A 9054-nucleotide genomic window follows, 5' to 3' on the forward strand; every position below is an offset into this window, starting at 1 on the left:
ATGAAATCGGTTTAGATTTCGTATTTTGCTTTAAATTTATTTACATAATTTTGTCCCATTGTTAGAAGAAACTCTATATCTGACCAAAATTTAGTATAGGTTGCAGAATGACATGTTTAATTTCATGTTGATGGTCCTTCAAAAATGCGACGTCTGTTAGGATTCCATCTGTTGAATATACCCAAAGTGGTGACGGATATCATATAGTCGGCCCCGTCTGACTTTACTACTTTCCTTACTCGTTTTTTAATTTTTTTATAATCTAAAAAGTTGGATTATTTGATTTTTTCAAAATTATTTCGGATTTATTAAACATTGGTCATAGATCCCCCTTAAATATACCGATCGTCATATCTTGAGTAGCCGAGTCGATCTAGACATGTGTGTCCGTCCATCCGTCTGTCCATTATAATTTGTAAACACGATACAGGCCACAGTTATGAACCAATCTTCACGAATTTTTTAAAATTTTTAGTAATGATCCGTTAATATTTAGGGGATAAAATGAACCAAAAACTTTATTTTTGTCTGATTTTCTGGTCGCTCCTGAGGCCGCAATTATGACTCAAACATCGCGAATTTTTGCGTGGTCATGGGGATTGGGCCAAAGAATAAGCCTGCCTGGTAATGATCGGTCAATATTTAGCCGGTCAAATGGACCCTAACTTTTGTGTGAAAAATTACAAAATTTTTATGGCCTGAAGGGTATTGACCTGAGAAGTTAACAATATATCCAAGAGGAGTAGTTGACCTTTAAATTGATACCAATTATATTGTCGTGTGTACTCAGATGTGGGAGTTACACTTAAATATTTACAGGTGCTTACATGAATACGTATTAAACAATTACCACACTAGAGGAAATTGTCCATTAGTATCCAGGTATAGTCAAGGACAATGCCTATAATTTTCGGCCATGATTAGATAATAATATTGGGATGAAATGGGCCGAAAATTTAATTCTTTGTGTTTTTTTTCGAGTCGATTTATAGGCCACAATTGAAAGCTGAACATCACAGCACAACCCACGGTGAAGGGAATCTGGGCAAGTAATTAGAAGGGCTGTACTGAATATTAGTAATATTTGTTGACCTCTAGTCGGTCAATAGGTTGAAAATAGGGCGCCGTCCGACTATACTGCTCCGCTCACTGATTTATATTATTATTTTTTTTTTAACTCTGAGTGAAAAACTTTTTTCGAAAACTAAGCGTGGATTTGATAAAGGTTTTATTTCATTTTTTGTGTCGTTTTCTTTAAGATTAAGTGTGGATTTTTTAACATTTCCAAGAGTTGATTTTTTAAAAAATATTTATAAGTATGGATATTTTTAAAAGAATATTTCTAAGAGTGGATTTTTTTTATTCACCCCTTAGGCTAATAACGTGTCGAACCACAACAAAAATAGCCACTTGGCTATAAAGTACCAGTATATCAGTAAGTTTTGAAATTTTTTCATCTTTTCCATTTTTCACGGTATAACTTTTATAAACTTTAAATTGAAGTGTTTTTTTTTTTTTTGCACATTCACTCATCTCTAGAATAAACTAATTACCAGTTCAGGAGTGAGTCAATTATCAGCATATCCTGAATCATTTTGTTACCTTGACACAGCCTAAGGGCATGTGAATGTGTTATATTGTGACCATGATATTAAGTAGAACCGCCCCATGGGGGATGGGATGGAAAAATACATCAATTTCAAGGACACAGGAAACCACACAATATCAACAATATCATATCGGCAGGATAATTTTATGAACTGCAACATAGTCCGTTGAGGTTATTGCGAACTACGCCTAAATATGAACTCATATTTAGCAATTCTGGGAAGAAGCAAAAGGTATTTTAATTGGAGAATGTTCATATCTAGTCAAAAATGTAATTCTGTGTCCATCTTATTTTCTTTGAAACATTGACATAATACACTGTACCAAAGTGCAGCCAGCGTAGGACATAAAAATGTCTCTGAATAATATGGGAATTATGTGTATGTGCAAGGCAAAACATACACACCACCCAACATTTTCAGGATTTTTAAAATGTAAAAGCCTTATAAAAATTATGTTTTTTTTCACGTTCGGAATACGCGACCATTGATTTTGTATTTGAAGCAAACGTCAACTGTGCATTAACTTGTACGATTTTTTATAGGCATTTTTTTAACTCTTTTACATGAATGAAGTGAAAATCGACAACATCGTATGCTCCACTACTAAGTTAAAAACACATTCTGACATAATCTAAAAAGTTAGTTTTCCCTGAATATTGGAGGACATTTTGTTTTGTTTTTTTATATACATTTTATTCAGTAACAGATAAATTCACCAGTTGTGAAAGCGAATTCAAGGGAAAAGTTCCGATGTGGGATTTAAAATATGGTAACAAAAGTAAATGTCATCTAAATCGGATTAACATTTGTTCATAACACCAACACCTATTTGCAAAATATTGCAATGACAAAAAAGTATATTCTGATGGCCAAAATATTTTTATATTGATGGTAAGCTGCTATAAAATTGACAACACACAAAATTCTCCATTAGGATTGCAGTATGTATGAATATATTTTTGCAAAATCGGATACTCTATTCGATTCATATGAACATTACAAATTTGAAAATGTTTACCGTTTGGGGATAAGGTAATAGGTCCATAAACAGCTGTGGATTTTTTAAAATATTTTCTCATTATACCCTACACAACTATGTTGTCAGGGTATTATAGCTTTGTGCAGCCCCAAAAATGTGTAACGCTGCGAAATATTGGTCCTAGACCCACCTTTAAGTATACCGATCGTCATATCACGACTAGCTGAGTCGATCTAGACATGTTTGTAACACTGAGAAATATTGCTCCTAGGCCCACCTTTAAGTATGCCGATCGTCATATCTCGACTAGCTGAGTCAATCTAGACATGTGTGTCCGTCCATTATAATTTATAAACACGGTACAGGTCACAGTTATGGACCAATCTTCACGAAATTTTGCATGAAGGATGGGTTCTGGCCCTATTGTTTTTGGTAAAAATCGGTTAATATTTAGGGGATGAAATGGACCAAATACTTAATGTTTGTCGGTTTTTCTGGTCGCTCCAGAGGCCGCATTATGGCCCGAACACCACGAATTTTTGCATGGAGAAGGGGATCGGGCCAGAGAATAAGCATTCCTGTTTTGATAAAGACCGGTCAATATTTAGTGGGCAAATGGGCCCTGACTTTTGTGAGAAAAATTACAAAATTTGTATTTTATAGCGTATTTATTTATCCCTGAAGGACATAGACCCCAGAAGTTGATTGTATATCCAAGAGGAGTGGTTGACCTTTAAATTGTTATCAATTTTATTGTCGTGTGTACTCGGATGTGGGAGTTATACGTAAATATTTACAGGTACTTACGTATTCAGACATTATTTAATAAACCATTACCACACTAGAAAGCGAAAATATGGCGCGGATCGCTTTGTAATGTTCCATGAGGTTCCAGTTATGGTCAAGGACAAGGCCTATAATTTTCGGTGATGATCAGATAATAATTTTGGGATGAAGTGGACCGAAAACTTATTTTTTGTGTTTTTTTTCGATTCGATCTATAGGCTACAATTATAAGCCGAACATCACAACACAAACCAACGGTGAGGGGAATGTGGACAAGTAATTAGAAGAACTGTACTGAATATTAGTAATATTCGGAAAATATTCAGTGTAAGAAAAAGGTGATGTTGGTCTCTAATCGGGAAAGAAGGTACAACTATAACGAAATATTACCCAGGCTCGGAATAAAAATCCGCAAAAGAGAGAGTTCTGTGGTAGTTGTGTCGTGTATCGTATGGTCGGCCCGTCCGACTATACTGCTCCCATCACTGATTTTTTTCTATTTTTTTAAATATTTTTTTAAGAGATTTATAGCTCTTTATAGCGTGGATTTTTTAGAATATTTTTTTTATACATTTTTAAAATAAAATAGAAGTGTATTATTTAATATTGACTTGTAAATACAAATACATGCCTGCAAGCAGGGTCATCAAAACCTCATGTTTTGTATTCCAATGGAAACTGTACATTTCTTTCATAACCTAGTAGTCCACGTCATCAAAGTTAAACCCATATATAGTTTCGTCCGATTTCATGTAAATGGTGCATCAAAGTCCACATATATCTTGCTATTTTCACGAAACTTGGCAGACATCATTCTAGACTCAATTCAGTACGTCGTGCCAAATTTCGTGCAAATCGCAAGATATATGTGGACTTTTGTGCACCATTTACATGAAATCGGACGAAACTATCTATGTGAGCTATATCTAAATCTGGACCTATTTTCTCAAAACTTGGCAGAGATCATTCGAGGCTCAATTCAGTACGTTATGCCAAATTCCGTGCAAATCGAAAGATATATAGCGACTTTGGTGCACCATTTACATGAAATCGAACGAAACTATATATGGGGGCTATATAGAAATCTAGACCGATTTTCTCGAAACTTAACAGACATCATTCTTGGCTCAATTCAGTACGTTATGCCAAATTTCGTGCAAATCGAAGGATATATAAGGACTTTGGTGCACCATTTACATAAAATCGGACGAAACTATATATGGGAGCTATATCTAAATCTGGACCGATTTTCTCAAAACTTGGCAGACTTCATTCTAGGCTCAATTCAGTACGTTATGCCAAATTTCGTGCAAATCGAAAGATATATAGGGACCGTTTACATTAAATCGGTTAAATATATATGGGAGCTATATCTATATCTGAACCGATTTTTCCCAATTTCAATAGGGTTCGTCCTTGGGCCGAATAAGTGACATATGCCAAATTTCATCCAATTCGGATCTTAAATGCGACCTGTACTTTGTTTACATTTTAAATTTAACAGATGGACAGACAGACGGACGGACGGACGGACATGCATAAATCGACTTAGAAAGTGATTCTATGCATATTCTCAAAAGAAACCATGTGTCTATCTCGTTTCCTTTTGCCTGTTACAAACATATGCACAAAGACATAATACCCTGTACCACAGGGTATAAAAACAAGACTTGACACAAAAAAAATAGTTTTTCGCGAAATTACCTATTTTTGTTATGTCATACAGGCCACACACAGGCCACTGTATAGTGGGTGTATAAAAAAGTTTTTTTGTCGGATTGTAGGCAGATCCTGTACTTGAAGGTTAAACGCTTACGTCAATGAAGGCAAACTCAATTTGTTGATCTGAAACTGCGCATGAGCTTCATTTTTTATGAAGTGACAACCTACACACCATATGATCATCAAAGCAGAATAATAACACTGTGCTACAAAATAACAAAAAAAATTTTTTCAGGGGTTCTATTGTACCAATTCTGTTTAGTTGAAGTCCCTGGACCACGAAAATACCTTTGGTTTTTCTGGGTCACTTCGAAAATTAATTTTATAACGGTAAATATAGAGAAAAACGTGATTTCATGGATTTTCCATTTGAACTTGAATAACTTATTTACTTTATAACGGATTTTTATTATTCTTTTTCTTTCGAAGAGTACAATTTTTCCTTTCAAACAAGATATATATTTGGTAAATCGGTTGATGATTGGCTGAGTTACAGCGGTTGAAATATGAAAAAATACGCATAAAATGACAAAATTTATTTTTCTTCGGACTGTACGATGAAATTATGATATCAAGCCATATAAGTTTTATTATATTACGGGGAAGAAAATTAAATTAGCTTTCGAAAATGATAAAAATCAAAAAAATCGGTTAAAAAATGAATGACTTATACACATTTTTGTATTGATTCTATGCATATTCTCTAAAGGAAATATGGGTCTGTATCGTTTCCTGTTACAAACCGTTATGTTTGCAACAGGCAAAGGGAAACGAGATAGACCCATATTTCCTTTAGAGAATATGCATAGAATCAATACAAAAATGTGTATAAGTCATTCATTTTTTAACCGATTTTTTTGATTTTTATCATTTTCGAAAGCTAATTTAATTTTCTTCCCCGTAATATAATAAAACTTATATGGCTTGATATCATAATTTCATCGTACAGTCCGAAGAAAAATAAATTTTGTCACTTTATGCGTATTTTTTCACATTTCAACCTGCTGTAACTCAGCCAATCCTCAACCGATTTACCAAATATATATCTTGTTTGAAAGGAAAAATTGTACTCTTCGAAAGAAAAAAAGAATAGTATAAATCCGTTATAAAGTAAATAAGTTATTTAAGTTTCAAATGGAAAATCCATGAAACCGCGTTTTTCTCTATATTTACCGTTATAAAATTAATTTTCGAAGTGACCCAGAAAAACCAAAGGTATTTTCGTGGTCCAGGGACTTCAACTAAACAGAATTGGTACATTAGAACCCCTGAAAAATTTTCGTGTCGCACAGTGTAACATTCCGATAAAATAAAAACGTTTATTTTCCTTGAATCCCTGGGAACGATGCATGTTTTTCAGTGTCGATATTATCACATGGTCACTTATAAAACAGGCAGAGTTCAAATGTAAAATGCGAATGTGGGATTTAAAATATACCAACAAGTAAAAATTCCCAATAAATCGGTTTAGCATAGAAGAGCTTTTCATCAGTGTTGGTGTTTTTTATAGAAATGCAAATAGAATTACACAACCTCAGGGTCATAAAAGATGTGACGATTTCGTTTAACATTTAGGCATACTGTACATTTTATACGTAACTAAAATTATGGAAACTAATTTTTGATATTTTCCATAACAGTTGCTTTGATATATATAAAAACCAGTAAGGAAAGTAGTAAAGTCGGACGGGGCCGACTATATGATACCCTTCACCACTATGGGTATATTAAACAGGACTATTAACATGAAATTGGTTGAAATAAAATATGTGATATTTATCTAAATGTGAATCTTCCTAGATCTATTCATAAAGTATGTAAATCGACTTCAAACAAATATAAACATTTCATCCGTTGGGCTATGTCTGTACTTCTAGAAAACGCAAATACGTAATTCTATGCTCAATTTTGTAAGTTGTGCAAAAATGTATGTCAATCTGACTACATGAGGAGTTTGATGCCCAATTTACTTGAAATCTGGCGAAAATATATATGGAAGCTCTATCCAAATATTAAGCGATTTCAAACAAACATGTCACAGGTTAGGTTATAGTAATTTCAGAACGTTTTGTTCCTATCAAGCTATTGGTTCCTTGGTGCGTCAATTACTTAAAATCAATCTATAATAAAATAGAGCTATATCTATATCTGGACCGATTTTCACGAAACAAGGCAGACATCACTCTAGGCTCAATTCAGTACGTTATGCCAAATTTCGTGCAAATCGAAAGATATATTGCGACTTTGGGGCACCATATATTGCGACTTTGGGCACCATGCCAAATTTCGTGCAAATCGAAGGATACGTTAAATACTTAAAATCAATCTATAATAAAAGGGAGCTATATCTATATGTGGACCGATTTTCACGAAAGAAGGCAGACATCACTCTAGGCTCAATTCAGTACGTTATGCCAAATTTCGTGCAAATCGAAAGATATATTGCGACTTTGGGGCACCATTTACATGAAATCGGACGAAACTATATATGGGAGCTATATAGAAATCTAGACCGATTTTCTCGAAACTTGGCAGACATCTCTCTAGGCTCAATTCAGTACGTTATGCCAAATTTCGTGCAAATCGAAGGATATATAGGGACTTTGGTCCACCATTTACATGAAATCGGACGAAACTATATATGGGAGCTATATCTAAATCTGGACCGATTTTCTCGAAACTTGGCAGACATCACTCTAGGCTCAATTCAGTACGTTATGCCAAATTTCGTGCAAATCGAAAGATATATTGCGACTTTGGGGCACCATTTACATGAAATCGGACGAAACTATATATGGGAGCTATATAGAAATCTAGACCGATTTTCTCGAAACTTGGCAGACATCTCTCTAGGCTCATTTCAGTACGTTATGCCAAATTTCGTGCAAATCGAAGGATATATAGGGACTTTGCTCCACCATTTACATGAAATCGGACGAAACTATATATGGGAGCTATATCTAAATCTGGACCGATTTTCTCGAAACTTGGCAGACATCACTCTAGGCTTAATTCATTACGTTATGCCAAATTTCGTGCAAATCGAAAGATATATTGGGACTTTGGGGCACCATTTACATGAAATCGGACGAAACTATATATGGGAGCTATATGAATTCTGGACCGATTTTCTCAAAACTTGGCAGACATCTCTCTAGGCTCATTTCAGTACGTTATGCCAAATTTCGTGCAAATCGAAGGATATATAGGGACTTTGGTGCACCATATACATGAAATCGGACGAAACTATATATGGGAGCTATATCTAAATCTGAACCGATTTTCTCGAAACTTGGCACACATCATTCTGGACCTAATTCAGTACTCTATGCAAAATTTCGTGCAAATCGAAGGATATAGAAGGACTTTGGTGCCCCATTTACCTTAAATCGGACGAACCTATATATGGGAGCTATATCTAAATCTGAACCGATTTTCTCGAAACTTGGCATACATCGTTCTGCACCTAATTCAGTACTCTATGCCAAATTTCATGCAAATTGAAAGATATAAAGGGACTTTGGTGCCCCATTTACCTTAAATCGGACGAAAATATATATGGGAGCTATATCTAAATCTGAACCGATTTTTATGAAATTTTACACACATCATTCTAGACCTAATTCATTACGCTGTGCCAAATTTCGTGCAAATCGAATGATATATAGGGACCGTTTACATTAAATCGGACGAAAATATATATGGGAGCTATATCTAAATCTGAACCGATTTTTCCCAATTTCAATAGGGTTCGTCCTTGGGCCAAATAAGTGACTTGTGCCAAATTTCATCCAAATCGGATCATAAATGCGACCTGTACTTTGTTTACAATTTAACATCTACAGACGGACGGACAGACGGACAGACGGACGGACGGACATGCATAAATCGACTCAGAAAGTGATTCTATGCATATTCTCAAAAGGAACCATGTGTCTATCTGGTTTCCTTTTGCCT

This window comes from Musca vetustissima, unplaced genomic scaffold (genome assembly GCF_032173495.1).
Source record: "Musca vetustissima isolate MV318-11 ecotype Yass unplaced genomic scaffold, APGP_CSIRO_Mvet_v1 utg143117, whole genome shotgun sequence".
In the NCBI taxonomy this organism is placed as follows: Eukaryota; Metazoa; Arthropoda; class Insecta; order Diptera; family Muscidae; genus Musca; species Musca vetustissima.